This window comes from Uloborus diversus, chromosome 7 (assembly GCF_026930045.1).
Source record: "Uloborus diversus isolate 005 chromosome 7, Udiv.v.3.1, whole genome shotgun sequence".
Lineage (NCBI taxonomy): Eukaryota > Metazoa > Arthropoda > Arachnida > Araneae > Uloboridae > Uloborus > Uloborus diversus.
The window spans coordinates 63,594,807-63,614,087 of NC_072737.1; the positions used below are offsets into that span (position 1 = coordinate 63,594,807).

The window sequence follows — 19,281 nt, forward strand, 5'->3', positions numbered from 1 at the left end:
CAAAAACAAACAACGCAGATGGTCTTCCGACCCGTGAACATGCCACGTATAATTGACCATGTGAAAAACATGAATGTTCTAGATTTAAACCACAAACTTTTAAGGATTGGCCTTGTGATTTGTTGATGGTCATGGCAAATGCAAGACGTATCGGAAATTGAAGTCTTTTAAATTCAAACGGCATATCGGTTGGGATCATCGGGATCCTCGGAATGAGAACTTCCTCACCTTTGAATTTTCCTATCATTATCGTAGCGTAAATTACATTGTTCATCAATTTACTAACCACCAAACGCGTACCGTTGCACAGTTTTGGTTGGTTTATGTTTCGAAGCATGATTACTACGGAGCCAACCTTTAGGCGTAAATTGTGCGGTGGTAAGCCAGGCACGTCCAAAGAGTTTAAAAATTCAATTGGATAGTTGGTGGCTTCATCTTCATTTGTGACGCAGTCAATAGATTTGAATGAATGCATTGTTCCAATGATCTTATTTTGAATTATGTAGTTCAGGTCATCTACATCTTTATTCTTAGCCGCTAAAATTGCTCGCTCACTCAACCATTCATTATTTTTGTAGTTAGAAATAATATTTGGAAATACATTGTTGATAAGTTCGTCTTTTGATGAGACAAAATTACAGAAATTATTTGGAAATGATATTAATCCGCTCGATTCATCGACAGGTACTTGACCATTACCGATAGTCAGCAATTGCTCCGAGAAATCTTCAGCAGATGTATCATTAAGCAATGTAACTCTCATGTTTGTTGTCAGCTGCAGTTTCTTCACATAGCGCCATAGATTTGACGATTTGAGGCAAGCGTTTATTTCATCGGCAGCCGTAGATCTTGGAATTACTGGCAGTATTTGGCGGAAATCGCCAGACAGTAAAATCATTGCTCCTCCAAAACATCTCGAGTCATTGCGTAAATCTTTTAATGTTCGGTTAAGTGCTTCTAATGCACGTTTATGCGCCATTGTGCATTCGTCCCAGATGATGATTTTCGATGCCGCTAAAACTTTGGCCATTGCTGAGTGTTTTGCAATATTACACGTTGGTTCTTCAATAGTTTGAAGATTTAACGGTAATTTGAATGCTGAATGAGCCGTACGGCATCCTTCTAACAATGTGGCTGCTATTCCAGAAGAAGCAACTGCAACCGCTATGTTGGATCTCGCCCGAACAGTTGCTAAAACTAATGACATAAGGAATGTCTTGCCAGTTCCACCAGGGGCATCTAGGAAATATAAACCACTATTTTCATCAGCGATTGCCTTCATTAAAGTATCATAAACTTCCTTTTGTTGGTAATTCAACAGGTGTACATTCCTTTGAACTACTAAATCTAATTCCTGGTGATCATATTTACGTTCCCGTTCCAATTCTCGATTAAATGCGTCATTCATTTCACGATTTGGCGCTGGCATTCCTAACCTGATTAATAAATTACCGCACATGAGGTAACACATATCTTCGATCAAGAGTAAAGCACGATTATGTATCTCCTCATTCATCTCAATATCGTGATTTCTGGAACTGACACGACTTTGATGTAAAATATCTTCTGACATACTATCCTTGTATTTGTGCCACAGGTTACATGGGTTTGATGGAAAACATGTCGAAATTATGATAGCGAATAATGTGCGTATCTGACTTGGAGATGCAGAGATAATGGCTTCAGCGATTGTCGTATCCCAATGGGTATCGTTTTCTAATAAGTTCAATTCTTCACATGCAGCACGATATGTTGGGAATATTACACCATTAACAGTTCGTAGTGTCTCAAATGAAGTTGGCCCACGCACATTTACCAGCAACAACCGCAAATAGAAACATTCATCATTCTTTGGATGAACTGTATACATCCGACCAAGAGCATCAGTAGAACGCACATCTGGATACCCAGGAACCGCATCACCTTGCTTCCGTCTTTGAAAATTCTTGGATGAAGCATTCCAAGTATAATAACGTGGCATCTCCGAGTAAAGCAAAGTTCGTGCAAACTGATCGCTTTGGCAGATTGCAAAAAAACTGGTCAATGTAGTTGCTGGAGGTGTTTCAGCACGTTGCGTAGCATTCGAAGCCCTGAAATATACTCGTTGACCATTCTCCAGATGCGCCGCCAAATGTATAACAGTAGGATGACGTTCGTGAATTGGAAATGCGAATATACGCCAAATCGCTTCATTACAGTTCACATAACGACCAACTTGATAGCGTGAAATTTCATCGTTGGTATTTGAGGATTGCAATCCAAAAACCGCCATATCACTGCCTTTCGTGACATATTTGCAAATATATTTTATTGACTTAACTGAATTGCAGTATTCAACGTTGCAATGTGTCTTGAACGTTTTAGAAATAAGTGGCGAATATGGAACAATCCAACTGTTGTCGACAACGAAATCCATTCTTTTCACTTTCGTTGTGACAGTTCGACCGTTGTCATCTGGTGATCGACGCCGATACAGCGATACCCATCGTTGCCAGTGACAGTCTCCGCCGTTAATTTCCGTGGATATCGTTTAGAGCACTTTCCATCGACCATGCAAGGTGATTGGGGATTGATGGCACCACACGGTCCATGAATCATATTAGTAGTAACAACATCATGTAGGTCTGGATCGACTTCATGATCAGGAATCTCGGCACATATGATATCATCTATTTGGTCAGGCTGAATTCTTTCCACTAACCAAATAAGAATGTGTGCGTGCGGCAGGCCTCGCTTTTGCCATTCGATTGAATACATCCAACATCGAGTATCTCCAAAGACGCGTTGTTTAACAATCAAGTTCATCAGGGACCGAATTTTTTGCCTGAATATACGTGCTGTGATGTCGTGTCTATCATTTGATGTTTGTCCGGGAAGCAGCATTTGAGTAATTTCTATCCATTTTGGATTACAGGTAAAAGTAATAAAGAGATCTGGCCGGCCGTAATGACGAACATATGTCATTGCATCTTGTGCATATTCATGCATATGACGTGGACTACCAATGTACGTCGCCGGCAGAATAGTTAATCGACCAATATTAGCTGCATTTCCTTCAGTACTAACTGCATCACGTAAATGGACGTACTCCTCAGAACGCAGTTTGGCTTGGTTCAACCTAATAAATGTTAAACGTTCCGTTTCTATTTTTACATACATGTCAACGCAATACTGCTGAAACAATCGACGAAACCGCAGCAAATAAATGTCAGCATTTTGACGAATCATCAAACGATATGCATAATAATTCATTGAGCTAACTTTCTTTGTAGTTTCTTCACCTGAAATTCAAAATTTGATAATTAACCATTTCAAAGACAAATAATACAGACATTAACCATTATTGAGATACTGATACTTTACCATTCAATGGATTTATCATTTTAATATTGAAATAATATCCATCTTCTCCTTGCCAAAACATCAGTGGGTATTGCAATGCGTCATATGATCGATGAGTTTCAGATATTTGTTGCAGTTGCCCAGTATCGCGACGTGTAAGCACAATATCGCGTTTTTCCAATTGTTCACCAACAATCAGGATGGCAACTTCGTCTACTGTTGGAGCATCAAATGTGCGTTCGTGTGTTCCAGATGGTCGTTTATCTGCTTTGATGACAACTTTATAGTCATCATTTGGCATTTGCTCTAAAGCACTCTTAAACAACCTGACCAACGCATGATGTTCATGAAGCAGACACTGCAAGTCTTGAATAATTGCTCGCTTCATTCCTGCATTGATCCCTAGGCGTCGATCAAGTTGTTCTTCCATGTTGCCCATGAAATATATTTGTAAAAATTTATTCTGTGTATCTTCGAAAGGTAGTAATGATCCAATTCGATGGTGAATCTGTCCTTGTATCTACAAAATAAAAACCAGACAGTATTAACTGGGTTATAAACACTTTTTCTGTGGGAGAGTAGAGTTCAGTATTAGCAAATATAATACATACCAATAGGTAAAGTAAGTTATTCTTTAACTACATTCTATGTAAGTACAAAAATAAATACCTTAAATGTCGGATTAAATCCTCCTTCTTCGATAATGTCTGCCCCAAATGACGTCATTTGGAAACAACTATTGTATTTTCGAGTATTTGCAAGAAAGTGGCGTGATTCTTGTGTTTCGCCACAAAGCAATGAATACAATGGCTCATGTGGCGGAGTCAACACTGGCAATTTCACTTTACCATTAAGGCAGCATAATCCAGGCGTTTCTCCGGAAAACTTTAATGCACCACAATACTCGCAAACAACGTCCATTTGCCCAATGCAAACGCTAGGATGCAAGCTGTAATCATTGCTGCAATCGTATCGAAACGCTGCTCGATTCAAATCAGCTAAATATCTTGTTCTGCGTCGCAAATTATCTATTTGTTGCCTTCTGTTGTTCGCTCGACGATTCTGCATTGCCAACCGAGCTGTTTCACGGGCTGCTTCACTTTGCTCTCGTGATTGAGAAGCACGAAGTCGAGCCATACTATCGCGGCGCTGTTCACGTGCAATTTCTTGTTCTTCTTCAGTCCTTTCATTTGCAGTATTTTGTATTCTTCTTGCATTACCGCTTTGTCGGGAAAGATTCGATCGTCTTGGTCGCGGCATTATTAATTAAACTTCACTTCACTTCAATCCACTTGTTAATTATTTATTTAATAGAAATAGTTTTAATATTGATTTCTTACAAATATCAAATTGTCATCCATACGTCAATCTACAAAATAAAAACCAGACAGTATTAACTGGGTTATAAACACTTTTTCTGTGGGGGAGTAGAGTTCAGTATTAGCAAATATAATACATACCAATAGATAAAGTAAGTTATTCTTTAACTACATTCTATGTAAGTACAAAAATAAATACCTTAAATGTCGGATTAAATCCTCCTTCTTCGATAATGTCTGCCCCAAAGCAATGAATACAATGGCTCATGTGGCGGAGTCAACACTGGCAATTTCACTTTACCATTAAGGCAGCATAATCCAGGCGTTTCTCCGGAAAACTTTAATGCACCACAATACTCGCAAACAACGTCCATTTGCCCAATGCAAACGCTAGGATGCAAGCTGTAATCATTGCTGCAACCGTATCGAAACGCTGCTCGATTCAAATCAGCTAAATATCTTGTTCTGCGTCGCAAATTATCTATTTCTTGCCTTCTGTTGTTCGTTCGACGATTCTGCATTGCCAACCGAGCTGTTTCACGGGCTGCTTCACTTTGCTCTCGTGATTGAGAAGCACGAAGTCGAGCCATACTATCGCGGCGCTGTTCACGTGCAATTTCTTGTTCTTCTTCAGTCCTTTCATTTGCAGTATTTTGTATTCTTCTTGCATTACGGCTTTGTCGGGAAAGATTCGATCGTCTTGGTCGCGGCATTATTAATTAAACTTCACTTCACTTCAATCCACTTGTTAATTATTTCTTTAATAGAAATAGTTTTAATATTGATTTCTTACAATTATCAAATTGTCATCCATACGTCAATACATAGCTGTCATTTTACGTCAATTACATAGCTGTCATTTGCGTTTTGTTATTCCAAGTCTGATTCTTTTTTGTTATACCACGTTTTATAGTGACTGACGTTTCATGTCAAGTCACACGGGAACGCTGTAGAACGGGATAAAAAGTATCCTATGTCCATCTCCTGGCTCTAAGCTACCTCCCTACCAATTTTCAGCCGAATCTGTTCTGCCGTTCTTGAGTTATAAGTGGTGTAACTAACACGACTTTCTTTTATATATATAGATAACACAATTTCACAAGTTTTTGCAACATATTGCATAATTTTTTATTAATTATTGCAACGATAACTTTTTGGTAGACTCGCGTTTTCTTCTTTTAAGTAAACTAATCTAAAATTTAAAAAAATTCTGGCTTTATATAAATAATGTATTAAAAACTGTCGCTATCTCCCCTACTATATCTCTTTGGGACCAATTGATGGCGCTGATTTGAAAAGAAAAATATATAAGAAGGGAAACTATGTGATTCGTAATTATATTACAAATTAGCTGTGGCTATGGATAGCTTTGTTCTAAGGAGATGCGTTTTGGTTAGTAAAAGACTAAATTCTTCTATTTGCTAAGCAAACAATAAATGAGAAATCATATACATGTTTAAAAAGTAGGCAACGTTGTTTGTTATTCGGCGATCAATCTTGTTTTTGACTTGTTGAAATAGAACAAAGAAGACGCAAGCTACAACGCGATTCGACTTACGCGACATGCTATAATGCAAGTTTTCACGAGTAGCAAATGCTGGAGCTAACGTGAATTCCTCACCCGCAATATACAAATTTTCGGAAAAGAATCGTGGTGGTAAGTGTCGGCTTCGTTACTGACTACTAAATATTGGTTTCGTGAATGTACTTCCATCTTTTTAGCGGCACTGACTGTGCAAGTTTACACACAGCAATAGTATAAAAAAATAGTTTTGTTAGTGCGTAAAGATAACCACTCCACAATTTTCTCTTTTTTTTAATTATAGATATTAAATGTGATGAAATATGTAAGCACCCTGTTTCATTTTATGTTTGTGAGGATAGAAAAAAAAAGAGAAAGATTGTGATTCTGGATACGTTTGAGCTACTAAAATGTGGATCAATGCAGCGCGACAATTAGTTTTGAGAGAATCTTCCATACGTATTTATAAGTCCAGAAAAGGCTATCCGTAAAAATTTAGGACAATTTTATTACAAAGTTCGCATATTAGTGTCTAAGCAAAGCGCAAACAGTATGAAAGAAGAGTATTACCACACATAGAAACGCTATAAAAAAAAAAAGGCAAAGAAACTTTTTTTGGAAAATATTTTAGAATAACGATCTGATTGTGCAGCATAAATATTCGTTTTCAATTTTAAATTTATAAATGGGCAGTTCTCAAAAGGTGGGAACAAACACAGACTTCAACTTTGAAGCTTCAACACCAAATAACTTTCATTTTAATTAACTCTAAAATTTTTGAGGTAAATTATAATGCTGTATAGAGACAAGAATTGACATAAATTATGGAAAAAAAGCTCTTCAAATGCCCTTAAAAAAATATTTTCTTTGCTAAAAGGCACAATTTTGGACATACCAAAACGTTAACTGAGCAAATGTACCATTAAAAAAAAATTTTTTTAAATTATTTCCATACGTTTCAAAAAAAAATTAAAGGTATGAATCTTACACTGAATAACTTTTTGTTAATATTTTACACAGATAACAAAAATAAAGATAGATTATTTACTTTGTAAACGATTTTAAAAAAACGTAACTTTGAAATTTGATGTATGTCCAAAAGTTGCGATCTTTAAAATGCTATTATTTGAGAACTAAGTATAAGATGTTTTCGTTTTAAAGGTATTTATCGATCTTCAGAATCAATTTTTAATTGTTTAAAAGTGTTTTCATAAGCTTTTATGCAGTATCTTAGAAGAAAAATGATTTTTCTTAAACATACATGTGAGATGTCCAAATGGCGTAACGATCTTGATGCCGATAATTCTGTCCGTTTATTCATAATTTTTGATGATCCACTGTCTTCTAACCTCAATAAAAAAGGTTATTATAATGTTATCTTCTTTAATCCATTAGTATTTTGCATAATTAATACGTTACACATTGAACAATGCATAAATTACAGTAGTAACATGGCTTTCTATGATCGAACGAAAGCCATTTTGCGCTAACATCGCCAAGCAAACTTCCGCTGGCGACATTGGCGACAACACAGTATACGATACGCTCAAGGTTACCAGAGGGGGATTCCAGTTTAAAAAATGTAGTTAATCGTCAGCTGCACCAGTTTTGGCGACGTTATCACCTGCGCTAGCAATTTTTTTTCCCGCCGCTTTTATTATTTTAGAATTTTTTTTTCTCTTTCTTTTAAACATAATTTAACGATCTCGAAATAGAAATACGAATTTCTTTTTTCAATAATTTTTTTAGACATCGTTTTAATTCTTATGACATTAGAAAAAATATTCGTTATTAAAACTGATGTCATTTTTTACATTCTTTCTTAAAGAATATTTTGTTTATTTTTCCTTTAAAAATATATATGTCGTATTTATTTGTTTCTATTTTTATTCCTTATTTGTCCCAATAAATCAAACTACAAGTTTGTATAATTATTTCCATGAAGCTTTTTTCTACCTTTCATCAACTTCTTCAAAATCATTCCAAAACTTTATTATATGTAAAGAGCAGTATGTATAGCCATTCAAGTACTTCATTAATATCCTCTTTATCATTAAATTGCGAAATTCAAAAAGTAGTAAATAAAATTTTCATTGGAAAAGTTAAAAATCAGATTAACAGTTGTCAAAAATGGTGAAACTTACATTATGATGATGTCCAAAATCCGTTACCTACATGACAACAATGTCCAAAATCTGTTACCTACAGATTGCTGATTTAATTTGCTAATTAACAATTTTTACAAATACCTGCTGTCTTTTCATGTTCATATTTTGTGTTCTAGGTATGCATACTATAGAATAAAAGAAAAATTGATATCAAATTCGAAAATTTTTGAAATTGCTCAAAGTTAACTTTTTTGTTCCCACCTTTTGAGAACTGCCCAAATATAACTAGTGTATCTACTTGAAGTACCATTATAGTGCAGCGTTTCATAATTACGACACACTGTACATACCGTAGTGGTTTCTTTTATGTATATCTCTCCCATTGATTATCACAATGCAGTTTTTAAAAAGAAAATACAGAAAATTTCAGCTCTAATGTAAGAACCGGTAATAGTAATAAATGTTCTAAAGCAGGTTGAGAATATCTAAAATATTTGGGTATGTTAATAAAAAATATATATATACACAACCTTTTACACGACGTTGAAAGTTCGACTTACGCAAGGGGTCTTTGAACGAATCCGTAGCGCAAGTCGAGATTTGACAGCACACGCGTTCAAACAGGAGCGGATATAAGACGAGGGCCATGGGGGTCATGACCCCCGACAAAATTATCCCGCATTTTTATCAAAATTATCCGCTCCCTCCCCCATCCGTTCCACATTGTGTTCAAACACTCAATGAATAAAATGTAAAAGATTTCATTAAACTTTTCCATGTATTAAATATTTTTGAAAGTAAATATTTAAAATGCTACTTTATTTCATTGCTTATGAAATTAATAAGTAACTTTTACGTCCAATCATATACCTTATTGCTGGTCGTTTTAGTGTTTTTGTTATTCATAGACAGGATGGTCATTTCTCGCATGACCCTCCTAAAATGGTGTTATGTATCTGCCCCTGTCCGAAGTTGCAAAAGAAAAAATATTTAAAAAAGTTCTAAAACGTTCTACTTTCTTTAGAATAAATGACCTGCTTGCTTCTGGCTATAGTAAACCAAAAAAGAAAAAAAAATTCAAAACTTAAATAAACACTTAACAGATAACAATCAGCTCGGTAGAGTTACATGAAATTTAATTTCATCGTTTAAAACGTAACATCCCACTTTTTACAGCAAAGATATCTCCATATTAACACGTTGAATTGCTCATTGTAATTCGTTTACGGAATAACATTTCGTAAAATAACAAAATAAGGCAACTCGCCATTTTCTATTCGAGCAAAACAACGTGGATTTTATTCTTCTCATAAAAGAAAACTTTTCAATTTTAATGATTGGGTACCTCCTAAAGGTAAACATCCAAAAATAGATCCCCGTGTTTCGTTTTGCTTTTTCTGAAGAAAGTTTTATTTTATAATTTGAAATTTGAATAATCAATTCAGTTATTTTCAGCTCAGAAGCTACAAAAAGGTGTTTAGCTATTATTTTTCAAAATTTCATTTTCCTTTCGAATATGTTTCCAAGTTATATGAGTAGAGTTCGGTTTTATAAGTTTCTTCCATATTCTCGACGAAAATTATAGTCGCCAAACTTTTATTTTTACTGAAGGGTGGCAGTTTATTTTAAGATGAATCTTGTTGGCCAAAAGTTCCTTATGTACTATAGTATAAATTTTATATTTTATTTTTTTCTAGATAACGTTCGAAAACATAAACGAGCTGATGTGTGCATCACGTGACTTCCTTTTACTCAAATTTAATGATAATATTGCCTCGGAGTAAGCAAAGAAACACTTTAAAAAATTTTACCCCAAGTTTTTTGCGAATCAAAGCAAAGAAAACGTTTTATACATATAAATTTTCCCAATATTAGCAGTTTTAATATGATTTAATGATTGACTCTCTAAATTAATACCAGATTGAAAAAATTAAAAAAACCCCGCCAAATTTGTCGCAAAGTTGGCGAAAAAATATAGCAACCAAAAGCTTGGCGATATAATGCCAATTGTTTGCCAAATTATAACACCACATTAACAATGGTTTTTCCCCAAAAAAGGTGTAAAAGACCCTCTTTGGAACATTCGAATGCAACCAAAAGGGTAGGTGCATAAATTCCACTAGGAGTCTACGTACCAAACTTCAACTTTCTGGGACATACCGTTTTTGAGTTATGGGAGATACATACGCACATTCATACGTACATACGGACGTCACGAGAAAACTCGTTGTAATTAATTCGGGGATTGACAAAATGGACACTTCGGGTGTCTATACGTTCTTAGGCACTTATCCACATGCGGTCGGGCCGAAAAAAAACTCAACATTCATTCGGAGGCGAGCAAATTGGACATTAAGGTCGATTTTTGGGTGAAAATGTTTTCGAAAATACAATACTTCCTTTTTTTTGTAAAAGGAAGTTAAAAGGAAAGAAAATAGCAAATCAACAAATGATATTTTTAGTACTTGCTGTTCTTATTACTACTGCAATGTTGTTTTATTATTTTACTAATATGAAGTTTCCATCCTTTTTAGACATCAATTTCTGACCACTTGAAGGTTCTAAAGCATAATACAAGGATCGGCTATTAATTTACAATACTGACGTAAGTGTAAGAGAACGAAAAGCCAGAAGATGGCGCTTATGATTGCATATTTAAGAGCGCTTTCTTGCGCTTGCGCAGTGCAATCGGCGCCATTCTGAAGCAAGTGATTCTCGTGGAAAGGCGCATTAAAACGTAGCTCTTCAATTCCTGTTGTCACCATAATGCGAACTTTTTCAATTGCTTCCAGCGTGCGTACGGACTGCGACCGACCTGTGTGAGGATCATCATCGACGATTTCGCGACCGTCCCGAAAGTGTTTAAACCATTCAAAAATTCAAGTGAACTTGTTTCAACATTTTGTATGTTTCTGTTGCTGTCTTGCCCAATTTGAAAATTTAGTGTTAATTCTTTGCTCAATTTTCACTTAGACGACACGACGTTGAGCGGTACGTTTTCATGCACTCATTAGCGCCATCTTCCGGCTTTTCGTTCTCCTACAGCTGCGTCAGTCCTAGAAATTAATAGCCGGACCTTGTAGTTTTCAATTCGCAGCATTGAACAAAGCAGCGATCCCCAAGGATCCGTTTTGTGGTACCAAAACTGCCTGTGAGCCGTAGGAAAGACAATATTGACAAATATATTTATAATGACTGATCACTTATAGGAATATGTATATATGAAATCATAGAAATATAATTCGTATAAGAAAATAATATATTTTTATTTTAAAATACAAGTTGATATTAATTTCACAAAATAATAAAAACTACTACAGTTGTAGTTCATTTTAAATTATTGGCTTTTCATTCACATTTTTATGGTTTTTAAAGTAGCAAATGTATTCTTAGCAAAAAGCAAGCGTTGTAAGTGTTTTTATCTGACCTTATTCTTTACTAGTGGTACCCGCACGGTTTTGCCCGAAGTAGAAAATTAAAAGATTATTTGGTTCGCCTGTATACTTACAAATAATGGCTGATGACTTTCTCGCCAATTTACTATATTCATTTGCTTGCCCATGTTACGGTTCCGCGTTATGGTAATTTGATAATTTATTCGTCCACGTTGTTATAATTTCTCGGTAACATTTTCTTAAAATTGGAATAGAAAAAGAACAAAATCGAATTTTCGAAAAATCGCTTCGAGGTGCACACTCTCATGCTACAAACTAATTTTGTATCAAAGTTCATGAAAATCGGCTGAACGGTCTAGGTGATATGCGCGTCCCAGTGATCTCGACAGAGAGATATCCAGACAGAGAGAGATCCAGACAGAGAGACTTTCAGCTTTATTATTAGTAAAGATGAATACACATTACTATCATTTTTTCAATCGATACAGGTTGAACTACGAAGTTTTATGTTTAGCTGAAACAGTGAACTGTCGAAATAATTCTCAAATCAAAGTATATTTCTGAAAGAATCCCCGTGAAACCAGGCTTGCTGTGCGAATGACATTAAAACATTTTTCTTTTATTTTATTTTCAGCAGCTTAAATTCAATCCATTAAAGTTTTTTTTAGAATTTAATTTAAGTACATTGATGTTACGATCAAAAGGTATTAATGTAACATTTTAGTTTCGTATCGAATTTTATACGGTTAGTCACCGATGAACCGACGACCCGAACGGAAAGTTCAGTCACTGATGATTGAAGTGGTCTAAATGGAAAGTTCAGTTTCATTCACTGATCACTGGTTAGGTCTGAATGGAAAGCTCAATATCAGTCGCTTGTGACACTGAAGTCGCATAAAAGAATTATTTATATAGATATTAGGAATCGTTTTAAACATTACTGCTACGCATTTCAAAATGTAAAATGTTATAAGCATACTATACATTCAAAAAAGCGTAAGCACTAAAATTAACAAAGCGGGGTTCGAGATTACTGAGAAAAGGATCATGACAAAATGTGTTACTTCAATAATAGAGAAGAGACTAAATGAATGTGGTTACAAAGCTCAAAATTCTTTAAAGAAAAAGAAAAAAAAAACGCTTTAATAATATCGTGAGCAAGAAATTACAATAGTACAGCATACACCAAAATTCGATGATTTTCCAAAGAGGTCACAAGATTCAATGCCTAACAATTCCCAATAATTCAAAATATAATATAATCACTTCCATTTACGTTGAAGCAAAGTGGTTTTTAAAATACTTTAAAAATAAACACGTTTCATGTTTTGGAAAAAAAAAATAGAACAATTGTTTTATAGTGTAAGTAATGCATAGATACGGTCAAAAAGAAAATGGTTTTGAAAATTCTTCCACAATTAAACACGCTTCATGCTTTCAAAAAAAAAAAAAAAAGGAAAAGGACAATTGCTTAACAGTGTAAGTAACGTGTAGATACGACCATAAAGAAATACTTATATGTTGAATATCAGTTTAGCTACTTATATTTTCCTGAATTTAAAAGTTACTTTCAAGCAAAAGAAATGCTCAACTTGGGGAAAATACTTACAAGTTTTCAGGCTGTTGAACATAGCCCGTAGATACGAGGGAGAAAATGAAGCTTTTTTAAAGAGAAAAGAATTGAGGCAGTGAGAAGCAAATGGATGTAAGGGGCAAAATTAAAAATTTGGAGATAACCAGTACACATGGTAGTTGAATATCTCTTCTGTCTTGGGGCAAGAGGTGGTACTAGTAGCACTGGTAGTTGCTGCTATATATCATGATTTAGAAACAAAATCAATGAAAGCCTATCTAGGATGTTATCTTTAAACGCGTTTTACTAAAAACTTGAAAAGGTCCACATACATCCCATCACTGCCTCTATTTTAATAGAGCAAACGAAATATCGTGATAGGATAAATTACTTGCTGATATATCAAAAATATTGTCATAGCATTACAACATTACTGACTCGCGAAATTTAGCTTGCGTGACACTTAATTTTCCACCCATGTAACCGATGAATGCCATGCGAAAGAAAAAGGTTTATAATGTACTGTGTTTATCTAGAACAGAATAAAGTATGATACCTCATTTTATTTCCATTCCCATTGTTGATGAGTGTTTATAAGAACAATATGATCCTAAATACAATGTCGCTAGAAAAAACAGGGGGCTGCGTGAGGGAGGGCATTTGTGTTTGATAGTCAGCTCCGTAGGTTTAAAACCATGTTTCCCATCCTAGTATGTCGTTTGATATGCATGTAACGGCTGATATGACGTAAAAATATAAGAAAGTAGAAGATTTAAGGCCGCTTCTACCGATAGACAAGACGGTCGATCAGTGTGGCAGTATTTTGAGGGCGGCGAAAATGTCAAAACCAAAAGTAAACCCAAATTTCATGGTAATACCACATTACAAATACTAGTACGATATGCATGTGATGAGAGTTTTAAATCAACCCTTTCTTTCCCTTATCTAATCAAAAAGAGATCCGTAGAGAATCTTGGTTAATGTGATATTACTACATTGCAGAATACAAGTTGAAGTACTGTGCAAATGTAAATATTATATACTAGTGGTACCCGCACGGCTTTGCCCGTAGTAGAAAATTAAAAGGTCTTTTGGTTCGCCTGTATATTTACAAATAATGTATAGTGAATTTCCCGCCAATTGGTTTGCCCATGTTACGGTTCCACGTTATGATAACTTGGTAATTTACTCGTCCATCGTATGAAAATTTGGCTCGGGGAAATGTTCTTAAAGTTGGAACAGAAAAAGAACAAAATCGAATTTTAGAAAAATCGCTTCGAGGTGCACACTCCCATGCTACAAACTATTTTTTTTTTTTTTTGCCAAATTTCATGAAAATCGGCAGAACAGTCTAGGCGCTACGTGCGTCACAGACATCCAGACAGACAGAGATACTTTACGCTTTATTATTAGTAAAGATTACCAAATACAGGAAAAATGTGGTATTAAGCATAATATAGATAACAAGATACATTTGAAGGTAAAATAAAGTAAGTTCGAAGAATATTAACTTATATGACATTATTCTGAAATTAAATATAACAATGGCGTCTGAAACAAATTTGCATTTCGATTAAGTAATCATACGAGTTTAAATTAAATTGTAACAGCTGAGTAATCTGAAATCAAATGTAACATTGAAATAATATAAACTTTTATTTCGGTGAGGCATAATTAACATACGTGAATTTAAACGAATATTTCATTTCCTAAATAATCCATATATCTAAAAAAACTTGGCTCAGTAAATGAGAAAATATAATAAGTCAGAAAACATGACGTCTTTCTTTAGAATAATATTTAATAAGAAACTATTTCAGATTCTTTTATCTAGCACTCACGTGACATTAAAAGTAACATCGTAATGGTTCCAAAATAAAGCTATGTAATAACATTAAAAAATCAAAAAAAAAAACATTCATTTTGACATTGTTTACAGACTTGAATTATCAAATCAACTCAACTATGTAAAAATGACAAGCGCAATATTCTTAAAAACTAAATTTAAATAAATAAACATAACCGTTTGGAATTTAGAATAAAATGAAACCGTTTAGAGCTTCGAATAATATTTAGCAATAAAAATTGCAGATTATTTTTGTTGGCACATACAGTGATTAAAAGTAAACGAGGAATGGTTCAAAGTAATAATATGAGGCAGTGAGAAGCAAAGGGATGTAAAGTGGACCTTTTTAAGTTTTGAGTAAAACGCGTTTAAAGATGACATCCTAGGTAGGCTTTCATTGATTTTTTTTCTAAATATTGCTTTACAGCAGCAACTATCAGAGCTACTAGTACCATCTCTTGCCTCAAGACAGAGGGAGTAGAGGTTCACCTACCATGTGTACTGGTTATCTCCAAATTTTTAATTTTGCCACTTGCATCCCTTTGCTTCTCACTGACACGCTTGCACAAACCAATGAACTCAACTATGTAGAAACGATAAGCATAATAATCTTAACACACATATTTAAGCAAATGCACAAAACAGTTTGGAGCTTCGTTCAAAACTAATATTTAGTAGCAAAATATTTCAGATTATTTTTGTTGGCACACACGGAGGTATTTAAAGTAAGCGAGGAATGGTTCAAAGTAATACTATGTAATTTCTTAGAATTGTTTAAAAAATAATGAAACATTCATTTTAACAATGTTTACACGCAGGGGCGTTCACAGAGATTTTAGGGCCCTTCACAAATGATTTTTCGGGTCCCCCTCCATATTATTTACCCCGTTATTTCACACCAATTTTTAAAATGTTGGGCCCCCTTCAGGCTTGCGCCCGGGCCAACATGTGTCCTTTCTCCCCCCGCCCCTCCCCTGTGCACGCCCCTGTTTACACGCTTGCACTAACAAACAACTCAACAGTGTAGAAGCGAGAAGCATAACACTCTTAATAAATGCACAAAACCGTTTAGAACTTCGTTCGAAACTTGAATAATATTTAGTAATAAAAATATTTCAGATTATTTTTGTTTACGCACACAAAGTCATTAAAAGGAACTGATGAAAGGTTCCTAAATAATACCATGCAATTTCCTAAAATTGTCAAAAATTTAATGAAAACATTAATTTTAACAATGTTTACATGCTTGCACTAACAAATGAACTCAACTGTGTAGAAACGATGAGCATTATACTCTTAAAAACTACATTTAAATAAAAAACAAAACCGGTTGGAACTTAGAATAATATTTAGTAATAAAATATTGCAGATTATTTTCGTTGGCACACACGTTGTCATTAAAAGTAACTAAGGAATGGTTCCAAAATAATACTATGCAATTTCTTAAAATTGTCAAAAAGTTAATGAAAACATTTATTTAAGAATGTTCACACGCTTGCACGAACAAATCAACTCAACTGTGTAGAAACGATAAGCATTATACTCTTAAAAACAACATTTATATAAATAAACAAAACCGGTTGGAACATAGAATAATATTTAGTAATAAAATACTGCAGATTATTTCTGTTGGCACACACGTCGTCTAAGGAAGGGTTCGAAAACAATACAATGCAATTTCTCAAAATTACCAAAAATTAATAAAAACATTTATTTTAAACAATGTTTACACGCTTGCATTAACAAATCAACTGAACTGTGTAGAAGCGATAAGCATAATACTCTTAAAAACTACATTTAAATAAATAAACAAAACCATTTGGAACTTCCTCGATCCCATTCTACACTTCAACACATAGCTATCAACATTCAAAGAAAAAAACAAAACATAATAAACCACTCACCTGTGTCAAGTTATAAATCCACTTGATCTTTACGCTTCTTTACGTTGCTATAGCAACGCGGCACATTTCTTTTCTGGAACTATTATTAATCCAAAAAGGAGCTTCTACAAATGAAATTAATCATGTTACTTTCCCTCCCGAATAACAACGCCAATCGAATATTGTTATTCTAAATAGTTCTCTTTCAATGACACGGAAAAAAGAAAAAAAAATCCATGCGAACGTTAATTCAACTGCACTGTCCTCAACTTTCACGAGTTACCTGTTTTGATGACGACACAAAGTGTGCTTACTTTTCGCCGTCTGGTTTATCTTGGCACAACTACTACGTTGGCGAATTCCTTTCTCGCCTCCAGAAAATTGAGCATCGCCAAAGGGCATGAGTGCGTTTTGTTCCTCGTTGCCTTACTTTTCCTCAAAAATGTCACATTTGTGACGAAAGTTGCTTTTGTAAATAAAGAAGGGAAATTTAAAGGACACTTTGAACAGGAGGCGGACAGTGCAATATGCTGTAGGGCAGCGGTTCCCAACCGGTGGTTCGCGAACCCCTGGGGGTTCGTGAGAAGTTTTCAGGGGGTTCGCAAAAAAAATATTGTAATGGCGGAACTTTAAAACATGCCTGTTTCTGATGAAGTCTCATATTCAAGCGGTTTCAAGTAAAGTTTGTTCCTTTTTTTTTCATTTGTGTCTCGCACAATCGATACTCATAGCCTGAAAATATTTGCATAGTTGCTGACATATATTACATTTAAGGAATAAAGTCTGTCATTGCAAAGCGCCGGCTATAGCACTTTCATAATGGATAGCCCTGAAGCCATGTCGAAAGAGCTCTACTTATGCAATATGCATACTATGTTCTCAGATAAAAGAATTTTAAAGCTTTCGTTTCCTTAGAAGCTTTTGATCCGAAAGACTAATTAAACTTGATGAAAACATTAGATGGATCATATGCGAGCGTCACAAATTTTTTGATGTTTAGTTTATCATTAGAGTCCAACGAAGAGCTACTTGTATTGTATTGTGCTAGAAATGAGATCGCCCTGTTGTTTGTTGCTAATTTTGACACTATATTGTAGATCTAGACCACAATATTTCGAGCTTTAGTATCGAAAAAAGGGAAAGAATGGCTAGCAACCCAGAAATACAGCAGGAAATATGAAAATTTAGAAAATTTTTGTGGGTGAAGATTTGGCAGTGTGATGTTTACGCAGTAAAAAAAATCAACACAATTAAATGCAACTTAATTTGCGCTATATATGGAATACATAGCGCTTCATAAATATGCTAAGAAATTTATGAAATTTGTGTAGAAGATTTTTCTTGTAGTAAGTGAGCTTAAAAATATTTGTTGTGTTATACATTACCTTTTGTGTAAAAATGAGAGTAAATGCGTGTATCGAAAAATGAACGCTTCTATTATTTTTCAATATACGAATTTTACTCTACACTTATAGAATAATCACAAGAAAATTCTTCAGCAATGACACGATTAATGTACGCAGTAAATCTTAATAGTAAAACAGGTATGCTCATAGTCCTTTTCAAGAAGACTTAAGCCTAGAGATCTTTCTCATTTTACTGGAAGAAAAAACTTCATTTAGTTAATCTGAGACAGTTCCCTGAGAGATATTTTAAATATCATTCTTTAATTGACTTCGGATTTAGTTATAGAGATAAATGTACCCCTGTGTCAGAAAAAGACACTTTAAATTTTATTACCATTTGGAATACGTTTCTGTTTTTATGTAAAGAAGGATTTTCTTCATAAACAGCGATAACTGCTGAAACAGATTAAATGTAAGATTGAAACCGTCAAATATTTCAGCCAAACTTTTTAGAGCGTCTTTGTTCCACAAAATATCCTATTTTAAAAAATTTTTCAAAGTTGATTGAAGCTCAACACAGAATAATCACTGTGTTTATTTTTTGGTAAATTTGTTTTGCATTCACTTTCTAGCGATCATTTTAGTTCGTAGCAATATTTGTACTTATATATTTTGAAATTAATGTTTTATAAACTATGGAGCAGCATCAAACTAAAAAAAAAATGTCTTACATTTTATTGTCTGTGTGGGTGTTCGTATTTTTTTTTTTTTTTCTTGTTACTTATTACCTAAGTACTCAAGGGGTTCGCCAACTTCTTTCGGCGTATGGAAGGAGTTCGCAAGGGGGAAAAGGTTGGGAACCGCTGCTGTAGGGATTGAATAAATGGTAGAAATTAACGAATTGTAATCCTTATATATTATTTCTGTAGCCTGTTTTTGGTTTCTAC

General features: G+C 34.4%; 1 protein-coding gene across 1 annotated transcript in view; it reads right to left on the minus strand.

Moving 5' to 3' along the window:
* LOC129226709 (cGMP-specific 3',5'-cyclic phosphodiesterase-like) overlaps positions 1-17,181 on the minus strand; it is a 398,030-nt gene extending 380,849 nt beyond the window's left edge. Inside the window, exon 1 of the mRNA XM_054861338.1 lies at positions 17,010-17,181. The gene's annotated coding sequence lies outside the window, so the exon portion shown is untranslated. The remainder of the gene's footprint in view (positions 1-17,009) is intronic.
* Positions 17,182-19,281: the final 2,100 nt, after the last annotated feature.